The 18,965-nt window shown below is 40.4% G+C and overlaps 1 protein-coding gene across 1 annotated transcript in view; it reads left to right on the forward strand.

Moving 5' to 3' along the window:
* The window catches only part of LOC310704367 (uncharacterized protein), a 375,036-nt gene extending 361,865 nt beyond the window's left edge, over positions 1–13,171 (forward strand). Inside the window, exon 16 of the mRNA XM_083497727.1 lies at positions 12,992–13,171. The gene's annotated coding sequence lies outside the window, so the exon portion shown is untranslated. The remainder of the gene's footprint in view (positions 1–12,991) is intronic.
* The last annotated feature ends 5,794 nt before the right edge of the window (positions 13,172–18,965 follow it).

Genomic DNA, 18,965 nt, shown 5'->3' on the forward strand with positions numbered 1-18,965 from the left:
AAAGAGAAATCTGGAGTGATAAATAACCACCAAAATGTGGGGAAAGAGCTTGCAATTTCAACATAACACGAGCACCTTCTTATGAAGTTTCTAAAACTTATTGAAGAAATCTTAACTGATTGACTGTAAGAATTTTAGGTGATTGATCCCTGTCCCCCCATTAAATAGTAGTTCCAAAACAAACATCATACTTTTGTGTATAGAGCATTCACAAGTGTGTCCCAGCTGGTGTCAACTGGGAGAAGGTGTCTTTTTACTAAACAGCAATAGATTTATACCCACAGCATGCTGTTCTGGGGGTTATGCTTGCTGCACACACACCTAGGCTAGTTTTGGGGGTTGTGCAGATGCACAGGAAGGGGGCGAGGAAGCCCCATCACACTAGCAAAACTCACTGTGTCAACTTCCACTTGCAAGACTAGTTAGTTACATCCCATCCATATAGTCTGTTTTTTCCTAAATAATTTAGGCTGCAATAACTATGCTCACTTATCTGAAGGTTAGTCCCTTTGAATTCAGTGAGGTTCACTTCTGAGTAGATACCTTACTACACATCCATACTCTCGGTGGTTAGTCAGATTCTCCATAGACCATAGGCTCCCAAACTGTGGTCCATGAAACACCAATGGTTCAGACGCTTCATTCAGGTGGTCCATGGTATATCCGCACTAAATATTCATGTTGATTTTTAAAATTGCTTCTTTTATTTCTTATATTGTATTACAGTTTGAATTCTATGGAATGCACATTGTAATACAATAAGGTGCAACACAAGAAATAAAGGAAGAAGTAGTAATGCAATTGAAAATCATATAAAACCACTAGAATGCCCATATTACGCAAATCCACTTGAAAAAACACGTAAACGTAATAGGCTGTATAATAACAATTGTTTATTCGAAAATCACACAGCACCCAGCACAGCACATTGTAATTGCTACAACAGCAGTTTTCAAGTAGTCCATGGGATAAAATGTTTGAGTGTTTCACTCTGATTGTCCCACAGGCTTATCCATGATGCTTTAAGGTTGCTAATCAATTATTTTATTACCCCCTTAATTACTTCTTGTTGTTGTTGTTTAGTCGTTTAGTCGTGTCCGACTCTTCGTGACCCCATGGACCAGAGCACGCCAGGCACTCCTGTCTTCCACTGCCTCCCACAGTTTGGTCAAACTCATGCTGGTAGCTTCAAGAACACTGTCCAACCATCTCGTCCTCTGTTGTCTCCTTCTCCTTGTGCCCTCCATCTTTCCCTGCATCAGGGTCTTTTCCGGGGAGTCTTCTCTTCTCATGAGGTGGCCAAAGTATTGGAGCCTCAGCTTCACGATCTGTCCTTCCAGTGAGCACTCAGGGCTAATTTCCTTAAGAATGGATGTGTTTGATCTTCTTGCAGTCCATGGGACTCTCAAGAGTCTCCTCCAGCACCATAATTCAAAAGCATCAATTCTTCGGTGATCAGCCTTCTTTATGGTCCAGCTCTCACTTCCATACATCACTACTGGGAAAACCATGGCTTTAACTATACGGACCTTTGTTGGCAAGGTGATGTCTCTGCTTTTTAAGATGCTGTCTAGGTTTGCCATCGCCTTTCTCCCAAGGAGCAGGCATCTTTTAATTTCATGACTGCTGTCACCATCTGCAGTGATCCCTTAATTACTTAGTAATCTTTTATTTTTTAATTCTTTTTGGTTGCCTGTATTTCTACAGTTATTCCAAAACAAAATTCCATGCTAAAAATGAGAGAGGAAGACTCTTTGTGATAGTATTTGCCAACTGCAGGTTTTTAAAAGCACTTTTAAAAAAAATATGCCTTGTTAATTTGTGATCTTTTTTTAGCTGATCAAAACTGTTTTAAGTGATTAATTGATTTAGCATTACAGTGCTAAATGCTTACATCTCCCCCATTGAAATAAATGAGACTTTAAAGCTTTGGCTGTATTTTTCCTTTAAATTCTTTCCCAGTTATCTGAAATATCTTAGCTTCTGGGTTCTTTGTAACAGACACCATTGCATCATAATAACTTGGGCATATTATCATGCATCTTTACATTGATTTTGCATATAGCTCTACCCTGAAATCCACATGCTTTTGTGAAGCATACTCTCCCCCCATCCCATATAAGTCCCTTTATTATAGCAGTGCCAGCTACTTCAGCTATCGTTAAATGTCTGTCAGCATTTCCATTCTAAACCTTATTTTCAGGGGATTTATTTCCTAGATATTTTAAGTCACATCCCTCTAGGTTTGCCATAGAAATTCATAACATAAAGTAGGTGTCAATTTATTTTTCTTTTATTCCACCCCCACTCACCCCACATTCTGTCTGAATGACTACTTCTGTACAAAACTGTAACATGGCATTCATAGGGGTTGACTGGGCATTTTGTTCTATGGTTCCATCTACGCACACTATGATAAAAAGACACATTGCAACATAAAGAGGGTGAAAAGGGTGCACTTCGAGTCACAGAAGAATGCTTGGTTGCTTACAGTTTTGCTCTTAACAATTTACCTTTTTAAAGAATGCATTAGGGCCACAACCAAAAATAAATGTCAAGGTCACTGATAATTAAAATACAATATACTCAGAAACAAGTTCTGCTGAATTCAGTAGTGTTCTCCTAGGTAAGTGCTCACAGGATTGCAGCCTTACGTCCGAGAATAGTAAGCATTGTTATTTATAAAGGCTAGGCTCTCTAAAACATCTGCACAAAACTACAGTTCCTAGAATTCTTTATACTGAAAGGTTCTAAACAAGTTACACATTAATACCTGTTTGCAGGGCCCATTTTAATGCTGTTTTGCAAAGTCTGGAAGCTACTACTGGGACGCAAATATTGTTCAGACACTTACCCAATGACTTTATTAATAGAGAGCCTTCTAACAATAACTTTATGGGGGCTGCAACCCCACCCCCAAGTTGATGGGCTTTGCCATTCACATGGTGTGCGTGCACCGTGTTATGTGATCGATTATGTGGGGCGAGGCTTACATGGGTCCCCCAACATTTTATTCAAGTTGCCACCCCTGGTACTCAGATCCGGCTTCAAAAAGAACAATTCTGATAGGATCCTAATGTCAAATGGATCAAGTGACTTGAGTTGGCCCTGTTCTTCAGGAAGCATCGTTTGGTTTGCAGACACATTGTTTTCAGGCGACATAACATTTATTCACAGCCTCATTCCTACCAGTAGTCTGAAGTGGTTCAGTTAGGACAGAGGAATCTGGCTTCTATCTAGTCAGACCATTAATCCATCGAGCTCAGTGTTGTCTGCTCTATACTGGCTAGCTGCGTCAGGCTCTCTAGGAGTTCAAATGTAGTGGTACCTTAGTTCCTGAACGGCTTAGCTGTTGAACAAATTGGCTCCGGAACGCCGCAAACCCAGAAGTAAGTGTTCCAGTTTGAGAATGTTATTCAAAGCCGAACATCCGACATGGCTTCCGCTTGAGTACAGGAAGCTTCTGCAGCCAATCGGAAGCTGTGCCTTGGTTTTCCAATGGTTTCGGGAGTCAAAGGGACTCCCGGAACGGATTAAGTTTGAGAACCAAGGGGATTATAGGAAAAGACCTGCCAAGGAAACTGAAAAATATCTTCATGTATGCGACAACGGTGGCAAGAGTCTTAATAGCACAAAGATGGAAGAATGAGGAAATCCCGACAAAAGAACTATGGCAAGAGAAACTGATGGAATATGCAGAATTGGAAAAATTGACACACAAACTACGGGACGAGGATAACTGTGACTTTAAAGATGAATGGGAACCTTTTTCAAAGTACTTATAGAAACAACAAAATGAACTAGACTCCTTGGCAGGCTTTTGAATAAACACACACAAACTTTTTCTTGACAATAGCCAGTTAGATAAACTAAGGAGCTATACAATTTTGTAATATGCAGAGAATAACATTTGTTGATAAACCAGAGAGAGGAGCTGAGGGAAGTCAGGGGGTGGGGAGGGAGGGGGAAATAGGGAGGAATTAAGGATGATGCGTTTTTTGATAAAATGTCTTGTTGAAATTCCTAATTTATTTTTTTTTAAAGTTTGAGAACCAAGGTACCACTGTGGAAGTCTTTCTTTGCCCTACTGGAGATACCAGGGATTGAAACTGGGACCTTTCACCTGCAAAGCATATCTTCTACCACAGAGCTACAGCAGCCATTTTACCGTATTGCTAATAACAGATGTAATTACAGATGTAATTTAAAGGAAGTCAGTATTTTCATCAGATGTTTAAAATTTAGTTTAAAATGTTATTTCTACTTTATTTGTTTAAACCTCAATTAATCGTATACAGTGGTACCTCGGGTTAAGAACTTAATTCGTTCTGGAGGTCCGCTCTTAACCTGAAACTGTTCTTAACCTGAAGCACCACTTTAGCTAATGGGGCCTCCCGCTGCTGCTGCGCCACCTGAGCACAATTTCTGTTCTCATCCTGAAGCAAAGTTCTTAACCTGAGGTACTATTTCTGGGTTAGCAGAGTCTGTAACCTGAAGCGAATGTAACCTGAAGCGTATGTAACCCGAGGTACCACTGTAGTGTTCGTTTGCAACCAGACTGTTAAAAAAGAATAGGCTAGGTTGTATTTTATTCTTTTTTGATACAAGAACGTCTGCCCTGCCCTGCTGGTGCCCATGAGCCACTCAGGACGGCTTACAATAACTTAAAATTGTTGTCAAAATATAAAGAAAAGGCACAACTGAAATATATTAAAATAAATTTAAAATTTGACGTTAAAAAATACAGCCAAGGGAGAAGCTACAGATAAAACATGACCTTTACAGCAGATGCCTGGCAGGCAAAAGCCTACTGGAATAAAAATATTATTTAATGACCAATTCCCTGCCATTAGCACTCTTCCTTCTGCCCACTGCCCTTGTAATGACTGCTCCCCAAAACCTCCTACTACACTAACCCCTCCCCCATATTTACAAAGTATTGCAGCAGGAGAAAATGATGGTTGGCATCTGTCTGTTTCAGGAGACAATGGGGGAGTGTGCCTTTGGGGGTGAAGTCAAACTGTTGGATGGTTACAATGTCTGTTGTGGCTGTAGAGACTGATTTGGAAGAGACATGTATTGTTGCAGCTGGGGCAGATGAAGGCAGACACCATGGTGTTTCTTCTCTCTGTGCTCCTCCCAGCAGTCATTTCTCCACTGGGCACTGCTATGGATGCATGACCTGTATCCCAGCAAAGCAGGCATTGCACATTGATGTTAACTGCAGCAGCAAAACCAGATGCCTTTATTGGCCCCACCTGCAACAGAACATGTCTCTCCTGTATTGGTATCTACAGAAGGCACTGAAACACTCCAATGGTTTGACTTTGCCCCCCAAGGCATACTCTTCCATTGTCTCCCAAGACAGATGGGTGCCAACAACATAGTTGAATGTATAAGTAGATTTTCATTTAGATAAACCTACCCATTTGTGAAATCAAAGTGATTAATTGACTCACTGGATTATTGAGACAAAGAAGAGAAAAGATAAAGGTAATATCTTTTGTTAGAACAATTCAAATTTATTAAAATGTTCCTCAAGCTTCTGAAGCATGCAAGATTCTTTGTTGAGTATAGAAGTTAAAAGCCAAAATGAAAGGAAATGAATGGATCTGTGTCCTTACAGATTTTAATTATATTACTATTCAACTGGACTTGTCCAGAAAAGCAAGAGATTATGTTTTAGGTTAAAACTATTTTAGGAACAAGCTTGGATACTTACAGTATGTTACTTACGCATTTCTCTAGGTAAGATCTGTGCTGTTGAGAAGGTGCCTTGTAGACTTCACTACCTTCTAAACCAAATTGGAGTGTGTTTCATATAGGGTATAGGGCAGTATATAAATTCAATCATTAATAATGTAGCAAGTCACGCTTCCACCATATTCTGTAATGCAGAGGCAGGGAATGATTTCCAGTCCAAGGTGACATCCAATGATAACCTAGGAGCGCAAAAGCTCCAAAGAAGGTTTTCCTTTTAGCTTTATCAAAATTATTTTGACTTTTCTAGATATTCATTTTTTTCTTTTTTCTTTTGCTTAGGAAGAAAATCCCAGGCTTCTGTGAGATTTTAGTGGCAGCTCTTAATAATATCAGTAATTTAATTAATTTTTCTTTTTCTGTGGCTGTAAGTTGTACAGTATGTAGAAGTGCAAACCAGTTGTTCAGAAGTTCATTTGCTTTTAAACATAAATCAATAAAACTTATTTATACACATTGTCCTTTGGCATGTAATACAGCTGATGACCACTCATCAATATGTTACATAGTTCAGCATATTGTAACTATCTATGTGCAATACTGAGTACACCAAGTTTCTGAATTACTATTCCTTTTAAAACCCTGAATGGGTTCCTTATTAAAACACCCAGTAATGTTCTTAACATCAATAGATTCTGTCATAAATTAAATTAAAAATTCAGTAAGGTAAGCAGATTCCTTTTGTGCTAGTCTCTATAAGCAGTATCAAATAATTGGATTGCTCTGAAAACATGTATAACATGTCTACGGGGAACATGTATAACATGTCTTAGGACATGGGTAGGCAAACTAAGGCCCAGGGGATGGATCCAGCCCAATTACCTTCTCAATCCGGCCCACGGATGGTCCGGGAACATAGCTGTCAACTTTTCCCTTTTTTAAAATGGAAATTCCCTTATTCCGAATAGGCTCCCTCACAAGAAAAGTTGACAGCTATGTCCAGGAATCAGCGTGTTTTGACATGAGTAGAATGTGTCCTTTTATTTAAAATGCATCTCTGGGTTATTTGTGGGGCATAGGAATTAGTTGGTTCCCCCCCCCCCAAAAAAAAATAGTCCGGCCCCCCACAAGGTCTGAGGGACAGTAGACCGGCCCCCTGCTGAAAACGTTTGCTGACCCCTGTCTTAGGACATGTATAACATGTCTATGGGGAACATGTATAACATGTCTTAGGACAGGGGCTTTCAAGTTGGGTTCATAAGCCATGAACTTTCAAAATCTTCTTAACATACCATTTCCCCAGGAATTAAATGATGTGCATAAAAAAACTGTGCATACTCAAATGGGAGTACTTTATGTGCATGATACATAGAAAGGGGCATGAAATTAAATGGAGAAGATCCTAACACAGGTGGAATCTTCCTCTTGCTCACCACTAACAAAACAAAACAAAATGAATGGTTGGAAATTATTCTCGAAGAGGATTGTCATTGATCCCTACTAGATCTGTCAGGGAGTGACTGCCCCATTCTGCTTGAGATGAAGGGAGCTCGAAGAGAGCAACTGTTTTGTTCTCTTATTGTTTCCCTTTTCATGGTTTGGGGATGAGATCAGAGACATTCTGATCTACTGTACTGAAAATTCTCGTGCTCATTCAGTGAGCCAATCCACAAATTTTCTCATATAGCATGCAAAAGGTCCCTCTGGATACTCTCTTGTAGAACTGATGCTTCATGCTGTGTTTGAGTCAGCAGCACCTGGAATAAGTTTATAGGTTTAGGAAGTTTCAGAAACATACAGTGTCTGAGTTTCAGAGTCTTGAAAAACCATGGTTTATCCAGGAAGGCACATTCCACTGTAAGCCTTGGTCCCATGTGCTTCACCTTCCCTCTGCTTGCTAATGTGGCTGCAAGGAGGATATTAGAAGCTTTCTATGCCATTTTTTTTATTAATTGCAGTTATGTCTTAGCTCTAAATCAAGGCTAAATTTAGCTACAGATTTTTGGAGCAAAAAAACCCTTCATATCTTGTGATTTGATGTGGATTTGTTTCCAGCAAGCTATAGTTAATATAGAATCATAGAATCATAGAATAGAATCATAGAATCATAGAGTTGGAAGAGACCACAAGGGCCATCGAGTCCAACCCCCTGCCAAGCAGGAAACACCATCAGAGCACTCCTGACATATGGTTGTCAAGCCTCTGCTTAAAGACCTCCAAAGTAGGAGACTCCACCACACTCCTTGGCAGCAAATTCCACTCTCGAACAGCTCTTACTGTCAGGAAGTTCTTCCTAATGTTTAGGTGGAATCTTCTTTCTTGTAGTTTGGATCCATTGCTCCGTGTCCGCTTCTCTGGAGCAGCAGAAAACAACCTTTCTCCGTCCTCTATGTGACATCCTTTTATATATTTGAACATGGCTATCATATCACCCCTTAACCTCCTCTTCTCCAGGCTAAACATGCCCAGCTCCCTTAGCCGTTCCTCATAAGGCATCGTTTCCAGGCCTTTGACCATTTTGGTTGCCCTCCTCTGGACACGTTCCAGTTTGTCAGTGTCCTTCTTGAATTGTGGTGCCCAGAACTGGACACAGTACTCCAGGTGAGGTCTGACCAGAGCAGAATACAGTGGCACTATTACTTCCCTTGATCTAGATGCTATACTCCTATTGATGCATCCCAGAATTGCATTGGCTTTTTTAGCTGCCGCGTCACACTGTTGGCTCATGTCAAGTTTGTGGTCAACCAAGACTCCTAGATCCTTTTCACATGTACTGCTCTCAAGCCAGGTGTCCCCCATCTTGTATTTGTGCTTCTCATTCCCCCCCCCAAGTGCAATACTTTACATTTCTCCCTGTTAAAATTCATCTTGTTTGTTTTTGCCTAGTTCTCTAATTTGTCAAGGTCATTTTGAAGTGTGATCCTGTCCTCTGGGGTGTTAGCCACCCCTCCCAGTTTGGTGTCATCTGCAAATTTGATCAGGATGCCCTTGAGTCTATCATCCAAGTCGTTGATAAAGATGTTGAATAAGACCGGGCCCAAGACAGAACCCTGTGGCACCCCACTAGTCACTCTTCTCCAGGATGAAGAGGAACCATTGATGAGCACCCTTTGGGTTCGGTCAGTCAGCCAGTTACAAATCCACTGAGTGGTAGCAGAGTCAAGACCGCATTTTACCAGCTTCTTTACAAGAATATCATGGGGCACCTTGTCAAATGCCTTGCTGAAATCAAGGTAGGCTACATCCACTGCGTTCCCTTCATCTACCAGGCTTGTAATTCTGTCAAAAAACGAGATCAGGTTAGTCTGACATGACTTATTTTTCAGAAATCCATGCTGACTATTGGTGATCACAGCATTCCTTTCTAGGTGCTCACAGACTGTTTGCTTAATGATCTGAAACACAGTTTGCTAGGTTTGGACAAAATGGAAATCTGTGGTTAATCAAAAGTTAAGTGAACGATTCCTAACTCCTCTTTGCAGCTATGTCAAAATAGAGAAGAGGAAGGTCATGAATTGCTGTGTCCTATGCCCATCATAAGACATGACTGATAATGATGTCTAAATGCAACCATTTTGTGCAGTTGTGCATGCATCTAGATATGTGCTGCAGATACCATGCCATAGTTCTTATATGCAGAAAAGGGGTTTTGTTGAGCATAAGTGCCATTCATGTTACATTTCCAGATGTCAGGCCAATAAACTAGGATGTCAGCAATATATGCATCAGGTACTTATTGTGCAATACACTGTATTGTATAAAAACTGCCACTGATGTGATTATCTTCTTCTTTGGTGGTCACTTGTAGCCAAGTAAGATAGTCTTCCATGAACAGAGTCTTAACAGTGACTCCATAAGTGACTGTGGAGGCCAATTCTGGATCCACACATCCTTCCACAGTGGGGACATAGGTTTCCGGGCAGGAGTTGATCACAGTGAGGGTTTGCCTTCCTCTTAGCTCATTTCTCCCTTTCACCCTGAGTTCGTTGTTCTTCAGAGTCCATGATACCTTTGGTAAAGGCTGTTCTCCAGTTGGAGCGCTCCCAGAATTAGCATCAATCTGATGTTCCTTCCCTGGCCTGGTAACAAAGAGACCTACTGCCTTGAGAGCCAAGTATGAAAAGGGTAACAAGATTAATAGTGAAGCCTAGCTGTTTTACTTGAACCCATTGCATAAAGCATTGCACCAGGTTAAAAGAATAATATCTTCAGGAACTTGAGTTACAGTTATATTAAAGCAATATTGATTATTTAAATATATTTTCCTCTGAGGGAGATTTAGAATCAGCTACAAAATCTTATTAAAACAAATTCTTGTTTTTTAATTATACCCAGGCTAGTAAATTATGTAATTTCCTATGGGGATACAATTGAGAAACTGACTGTTGACATTTTCAGTTTGTTACTCTCCATCTGAACCTTTCTAAAGGGCCACTCTAAAATACAAAGGCACTGATGTTAATTTCACTACAATAAATGGGCTGAGCCTCCCTAGAATGCCTTGCTGACTTTAGGATCAAGGCACAAGTTTACGCTCGTGCTAAATGTGTGTGATGCTTCTGAGCTTCTGTGTGCTTACATAAGAATGCAATCTTTGATCATAGAAGCAAACATTCTATGTTTGCTCGGAAATTGTCTTGCTCAGTCAACAGTGGATGTTTCTGGGTTTGGAAATATGAGGGAGCCTTTGAGGCTAGGATTGCATCAGAGCTGCACAGGTAAGGTATCTAGAAGCTGACATAACAGGAGTCTGGAGGCTGCACGCTGAATGAATTGTATTTGCCTAGACATTTTCAAAGCCAGTCTTACTTAGAGCACATTAAAACAATCTAGTCCAGATGAGGTACCATGGCTGATTCTATCAAAGTAAGCTAAATGTACTGTTGACTATGGCCAATACTTGGGTATCCTGGAGTCCTGCCAGATCAAAGAACATACCTAGGCTCCTAACATGCCTTGGGAAGGCATGCAAGCAGGATCTGTGAGCAACAACACTCGCCTCACCCGCTCGCCACCTTGCAGGTTGGGGACACTTGGACACTAAATCTGCAACCAAACCTCCCCCCCCCCCATGGAATTTAGCAGCAATACTACTCAAGTCGGCATGTGAAAGGAAAGAATGGAAACAGGAGCACAAGACCTATCCTTCTTTCCCCCTCCTTTCAACTTCAGCCATCTTGAGGGAGTTGTGGATGTAGTGCAAGAAACCCCCACATTTCTTTCTTAAACTGCCCAGCATCCTGTTCCTCTGCTATTTTTTATTTTTATTTTTATCACATGAAATTGCACCTGTACTGAGGGTAAAACTCTAGAAGTCTGTGTGGGAAGAGTGTGCATTTCCCGATCTCTGGAATGAGAATGCAACGCTGGCACAGTGTACAATGATCTCAGCAGCACAGACATTACAGCTCATTGCACTCCTGGTGAGTTCAGTTGTGGATCAATCTGGAATTTAACAGGCTTCACGTTGCTACTTTTGCAATCAGCTTTTGGCAGTTCCTTGCGAGGGTTTCATGTCCTGTTGTCACTGTCCTGCATATTTATCCATCCATTCCTCCCACCCCCTTTTGTTTGTTGCTGAAGACAACTAATTGTTTTTAGACTGTTTGAAAAACTTATACTATCTTGTCACACTTTTCTTTTTCCAACCTCCACTGTTCTTCAAACATTCTGTAATATCCTGCAGCTTGTATAAAGACATTTCAGCTTGATTCAAGTAACGTATGTGCATGAGGCTGGGAGAGAAAGAGAGAAAAATAATTCAGATGTCATTGTTTTGTAATCTTACTTTGGATTATACAGAGATGTGTGTCATACATGCCTGTATCTTCTCACTATCATTACTGCTGATATGATGAGATATTGTTGAGAGCATTTAGGCTTAAGTTTCCTCCCCCACTCCAGCCGACAAGATTTCTGAAAACTTCTAATTTTACAGCTCTAAGCTAAACTTACAAGAATCTTGAAAAACAGTGCAGTTCCTTCATTAATTTTGTATATAATATATTTCCCCTTCCTATATATAACACAGAGAAATGCACACGCAACCATTACTATGTGAGCATGATTGCTTATCTCCATTATTACATTTATCTTCACTTGTGAGAAGAGATATAATAATTCATTTGTGGCTACGACACTTGTGAATTATCCCTCTTCACAAGAGGAGATATATGTCATAAGAGAGATCAGTTTCTATGTGTTCTGTTCCAGCATACAGGGGATTTATTACAGGGATATTGGTGTTTATCTTGATGAGATACAGATTACTTCCTCATGGGTAATGAGGGGATCCTGTTTTATAAGGATAAATTCCATGTTGTTAGTACAGATTGGAAATTTTCCATGTTATATGTTTCTCCATAAAATCAATTCTCAATTTTAAATCCACACACAACCTTCTAGACGCTGCTCCAGGCCCCTCAGAGTCCAAGAGATGACAACGACCAGAGCCCACAGTAATACACAGAGCTATGGCAAAAGGATGCTGGAAGCACCAAGGATTATTTTGAAGTATTAAAAACTTGTATACTTTGTACTGGTGCTTCAGTTGCATTCTAATACAACTATATGTGCATTTACGGCACTGGCTACCAGAGTTGGAACTTCCACTCTTTAGATCAGGATCCTTTAACTTCCACTACCAAAGAGCTGCTGCAGCAGAAACAAGGAATAAATGGCTGTGCACATGGGTGAAGCAACTACAGACGGACAGATTTAGGGGTTATGACCATTGACAGTTTCTCCGTTTTCCTTGCTTAACTAGGCACTGATGCTATTTTTGTCATGTTGCTTCCCCCCCCCCCCATGAATAAATTTTATACTGCATATAGCTAGACTATCAGATAGCTGTAGTATATTGATGCTCTTGATTTTATCAATTTGCTTTCTCATTATTTCTATTGTGTTGAACCGGGAGATCCCAACAGTCTAATGTAATAACACAGACAAGAGCAGGAAAGCTAATTAATTTGCATACAAAAATATTCAGCAGCGCAGAACCCGCTGTAACAAGGCGTAAGTGAAATAGGATAAAGCATAGTATTTTGCTTTTGGGGTTGGTAGGAGTATTCCTGTGGATTTTTAATCTAGCAGCAAAGAGCCAGGGCTCAAGTACAGCCAAAACATTTTAAAAAAATAAAATAAAACCCTATTATAGATTCTTTAGGTATCAGCATTGCATAATGCTGCAATGTATCATGTTTCATTGTGGCACTTTCTCCCATTTGTCACTTTGCGTCACATTGCTATATCTCAAAAATCACAGCGTTTCCTCCTTTTCCCTCTTTAGGAAGGCAAATGGACACAAAAGATCCGGCATTGAAGACAAGGATATTTCAAGGATCTGAATAAGAAGAAATTTAAATTGATATTTCAAGGATCTGCTATCCGAGAGAGGAATTGATTATTTAAACTGATCTGCTCCGAAGCCAAGATATTCAGGAGAATAAAGTATTTGCTTTTGCATTTGAACCGTTCCTCTTTAATGAAAATGTTTTTCTTTTCTTTTTTAAATAAAAAAATGTTACACATTGTAGAAAAATATTTTCCTTAATTTGTTTTCAGAATTCTCATTTAATATTAACACTGCATCACTATCTTTGATGGTATTCAGCACTAGTCCATAACCAGTGCTTTTTTCTGGGGGGGGGGGACACAGGGGTACACATACCCCTAAACATTTTGTGAATCTTTGTACTTTTGTCCATCTACTGTATTTATTTTCCCCAATTTGAACTATAAAATGGTATTTTTCTTGAGTCAAAATGAGAGTACCCCTAAACATTTTTTTAGGTGGGGGAAGCACTGGGCATAATTAACCTAGGTCCTTTGGGTCTACTTTGAGTAGAATTTGGTTGGCAACAACCCAGTGTGCTTACTCTAGAATACTTTTTTCTTTTTTTAGTACTGATTATATTCACTTAGGGGAATGTATATATTCCAGTGGGATATTAGTATTAAATAAAATATGTTTTATTTCAGTTGGGCTTTTTAACAATTACATTTGCTTAGGTTTATGATGCTGAGTAAGTTGAAGAAAAAATTCATTTAAGCAAAGAGGACTAGTGTCCATGCACACACCTTTAGGACTGAAGTGTTAAGGCTTTTGAAGATGCAGGCTCTGGTTTTCCTCTTTTTCATTGGTATGCAAAATGAGAGACATAGAGATCCATAGCTAAAAGTAGAAGTAGGCAAATGTGTCCTCTTTTTTGCTCTTCAAAATATGGCAACCCCAAAAGGCACGATCCAACTGTCTTAGGGACTCCACTCTGGATTTCTGTAGGGTTTACTCCTTAACTTTTTCTTCTCCCAAAGATATCTTGCAAGGCAGCAGAGGTTTAGAATCAGAGTTTTGCTTCTCCTAGTTGGGCTACCTTCACAGGTTGATGAGCCCCATCGGCCCCTCATTTCCTTCCACAGCACATGTAGAAACTGCATTCTTGACAGCTGGACCCAGGAGCAAAGAAAAAATATATATATATCAGAAGGTTCATAATGTTGAAACAGAGAGCAGTCTTGATGCATCAGCTAGCTAAGTTGCAGTCACGTTACTTTAGACATATTAGGTTGTAATTGCATCACCGATTCTAAGTGCATGTTGCATGTGCATCCAATATTGCACCAGAGAAAGTTTCATTATGTTCTGATAGGCAATGCATATAAGCACATCTACATCTATTAGCTACATGAACACTTTGCTCATACTTTCAAGTTCACATTTGTGCTCATACTAATAAACTGCAACCTTGAGCACAGTGGGAACTACTGGAATCGTAGGAGTCATCAACCATCTTGATTAGACTTCCCACTGGGTATATGAGTGATATGAAAACAAGCTGGCTTTGTCCAGCATTAAAAACATCATGTACTTGGGGAAAATACAGGTACATGATACTGAATGAGGTGCTTGGTGACACGTACAAAATAAAGAGTTGATGCAGATATTGATGCAAAAATAGACCAGTCTCCACTGAACTCAGCCCTAAATGATCAGTGCACCTCCTGGGAACTAGGAATGGGAAGAAGGACTGCATGGCCTATGAAACTGAAAGCCTAGATATAATCTTTTTCCATGAACCTAAAGACACCACTTGAGAAGAATGCACTAAGAAAACAACTTGGTATGAAGATGACATTCACTTCCAAATGTGAAATTCTGTGTTTTCAAGCATCACTGATGATTTGGTAAAAGGACCTGCAACTAATGCTTGGCATGATAATTCTGGAGAGAGAGAAAAATGAAAACTTAGTCCAATTTGTAGCATTACTACTATTAGCAAAATCCCCTGTCTGGGCATATTAAGAAATGATGGTCATGTACACCACAACAAACCTTCTGGACTACGTAATCAAGTCTGGAGCTTGGGTGATCCAGAAATAGTGTGTTCTGGGGGCAGAGTGTATATGAAATGTATTCCTTTGACAAGAGTTACATCTTTCAGCTGATGGCTGCCGAATTAAGCTGCCTTCTGACATTCAGCCTGAACATGCAACAGCTGATAGCAGGGAAGGAACATGTTCCCTTGCATGGCAGATTTTGCACTTTGCCACATGGGACAGGAAAGTCCAGAAGAGGTAGAAGCCTCCTCATGTATCAGGAATCCTTATGTGGGAAGAGTCTTCTCAGCATGTTCAGTTGAATTTGCTTAGAAGCCCTCTTCAGATCTTCCTGCTCAATGTGAGAAGGTCAGGAGTGGAGCAGGCACACCCAGTGCACCCAGGGAGAAGGCTTTTGTGGGGGACCCTTCTCTGACCCATTTTTAGACTCACAGAAAGCTTTCATTGGAACTGGATTTTCAATTTGTTAAAACTGGATCATCTTATGTGGCTACAGGAGCAGTCAACCTGGACTCTTCATTGACTCTGATGGGAAAGTTTTGATTCACATCACCTCTTTTATTAGCATCGTATTGCACTCTTATTGATAGGCAGGTCTAATCTCTGTGTTATCAGAGGAAAGTACCTAAACTATGATCCCTGGCTGTCACCACTCCCCCATAAGCCTCCCATTTTTGCTGGCAGAGTACTGTGGTCATAGCATTTGCTGGTATTGCATAAGGCTGGCTCAGTATTATTTATTTGTATGCCACCCTTCAACTGAAGATCCCAGGGCAGTTCACAACAGAAAAAATACAAAATGAGAATGCAGAATACAGCATACAGAAACAAAAACAAACTAATCTCCCCCAAAAAACACATTTAAATAGTGGAAGCAATGTGACACCAGTGTAATTTCACTATGCTGATAGAACATTTTATTCTTTCGGCAGAAAAGATTTGAGCTGCAATGCACACTCACCTGGGAGTAAGTCCTATTAAACGCAGCACTATTTTCTTCTGAATAGACATGCATAGGATTGCATTGTTAGCGGCACTCCTATCCTTCTGGCAGAAGTACTTCAAGGTCAGAATCACACTAAAAGGTCATTTAAACTGATTGACTATGACTACCCTAACTGTCTCTTTTTTATAATATTTTTATTATTTCAAAATTTAACTTACCCATGTCTGCTGCACCAAACTCTACATGGAACATTTCGTGTTTTTCTAACGCAGTCCTCCTAGCACTGAACATGATGCTCTTACTCAATCTGACAAGCTTTAAGCATAATGTTTTCAACTTTAAATGATCAGAAGGCATTCAAAAATATTTTTCATGGTTGCATTTCCTTGGGGGGAAATCTGTTGGAGATGGCATACTGGTAGTAGGCAGACTAGAGCAAAAGTAGATGGAGTTTTCAGAATTATGCTCCTCCCCCCCCCTCTCTCTCTCTCTCTCTCTCTCTCTCTCTCTTTCTCTCTCTCTCTCTCTGTCTCTATCTCTCTCTCTCCCCCTCCTCTTTCTGCTTCTTTACTTTTTCCCCAGAGGGGTGGTCCAGACAGCAAGAGTTGGCCCACAGTGTCCAGAGGCTCTTATGAAATCAAAGTTTCCATCAGTCAGCCTCCTCTTTCCTTCTATCCTATCATGACAATCTCATTTTACACACACACACACACACACACACACACACACACACACACGTGTTTCTCTCTCTCTGTGTGTGTGTGTGTGTTTGTGTGTTAATTCAACATTTGCATTAATGGCAAAATGTGAATTTTGGTATTCTGAAAATAAAACTGCTGTCATAGATACAGAACTGTATTTTATTTTATTTTTAATGGAACCAAAATGTCAGTGTCCTTTGGTCAAAGTAATAAAACCAGTTCTTTCTTACATAGAAGCAAGTTGTGCTGTTAAGGCTTTAAACATCATCATAAACCATCATCTTCAGGTACAAGATCTTTCAGTCCTTTTCCCCAGCAACCATCAATCAAACTTTATAGGCTCACAAATGGCTTGGCTAACACTCAATAGTAATATTTTAGCCGTATTTACACAACAGATAAAATCTCTGCAGGAGTCCTGAAGTAAATGCATATGTCCCAATCCAGCAAGGGCAACACACACACACACACACACACACACACACACACACACGTAATTCACCCTTCAGGATTGGGCCTGCAGTGTGAGAAAAGCCTGGAACCATGTTATGTTCTGAAAGCACACCACACAACAACTTTGCTGAAGCTAGGCAGATTTGGGTCTGGCTTATTTATTTTGTTTTAACATATTTATATATTGCTTTATAAATATTTAGTAAATAAACCATTACTACTACAATATTCCACCTACTACAACTAGCAAAAGTCTGAGTAAACAAGTAGGTCTTAAGCAGGCATCCAAAGCTCATCACAGTTGGCATCTGTCTTATTTTAGAGATGTGTCCTTTTTGGGTTTAGGCAGGATAGGCACTGTGTGAGGAAGCAGCAGGAGTTGGGATAATTTCAACAATTGTAACTGAAATTTACAACTCTTGCAACCAAAGCAAGAGTGAGATTGCAACTAGTTCTCACTTAACTAAGGAGGAAAACACACCCAGAGAGGGGGTGGGAGTTCTTATATACTAGGTATATCTCTTAAAAAGGCAGGCCACACATATTACAATAAGGAGGTTTCACAGAGGGTGTGCAACCACAGAAAGCTTGTCCCTTTGGTTGCCACATAATTTGTATCAGACCCTCAGCTAAAAGCTGGAGATAGCTATCTCCAATGAGCTTAGCAGCCTATACAGGAACAGACACTCCCATAGATATTCAGGACTCAAGTTATACATGGCTTTATATATGAGCAAGAACACCTTAAATTTGGCTCACTTAGCAAATTGGCAGTCAGTGCAGTTCCTTTGGAATTCATGAAACACAGTTGTGGTAGGCCACCCCATACGGCAGTCTAGCTACTGTAGTTTTTCAAGCAGCTATAAGGGCAGCTCCACACAGAGTTCATGGCAGTACTCCAGAAGGATCGATACATGGGTGACTGTGGGTAGGCTGGCATACCAGCCAGAACTAGTCAAAGGCTTTTTCTAGACCAGGGGTCTGCAACCTTTAAGACAAAAAGAGCCACTTGGACCCGTTTCCGAAGGAAAAAAAACTGGGAGCCGCAAAACTTGTCATTATAAAAATAACTTTTTTGTCACTTTTTATTATTTCTTTGTTTGACCCCTCAGAATTACTCCTCCTCATAGAAATAAACGTTAAATTAACAAGTTACCTTTTTGTGTGTCTGTGTTCTTCACTCCCCTTCAAAACAGTGACCAGCGTGCACGCCCCCTTTCAATGCAGTGACCAGCGTACATGCCCCATACAATGTAGTGGGGGGGGCGGGCGGGAAGGTGACATTGGGATGGTGCGTGACTAACGCACGCATCGCCCCCATGCGACGTCACAGCCAGTACAGCGCCCGCCACAGTGGGGAGTGTCGGGGCGCACAATGCGCCTCCTCCCCTCGCTAGTATTCACCCCGGAGCCGCAGCAAAGGTGTAAAAGAGCCACATGCGGCTCCGGAGCCGCGGGGTGCAGACCCCTGTTCTAGACACTAGTGACAAAGAAAAACCAAGGAGCAACCTTGCTCCTTTAGAGGAAGTGGAACCCCATCCATGACAAGAGAAAAATGCTCCAGAATAGAAAGAGAGTAATGTGTTGGGAAAAGATTTGAGTCCTAAACTCTTCACTGTAATGGGCTTGTAGCTGCAATCATCATCACCATCATGATTTTCTTTGTATGCCACCTTTCCATAGTTAAATCAGTGCTCAAGGTGGCTTACAACATGACAAGATTTACATAATTACCAACATAACGAAAGTCATAAACAATAAATAAAACACATCAAAAAGTGCACAACCAATGGAAAACAATTTCCACATAAATCATAAAATCTAAA

This window comes from Podarcis liolepis, assembly GCF_965112155.1.
Source record: "Podarcis liolepis genome assembly, chromosome: 3".
Taxonomy (NCBI): domain Eukaryota; kingdom Metazoa; phylum Chordata; class Lepidosauria; order Squamata; family Lacertidae; genus Podarcis; species Podarcis liolepis.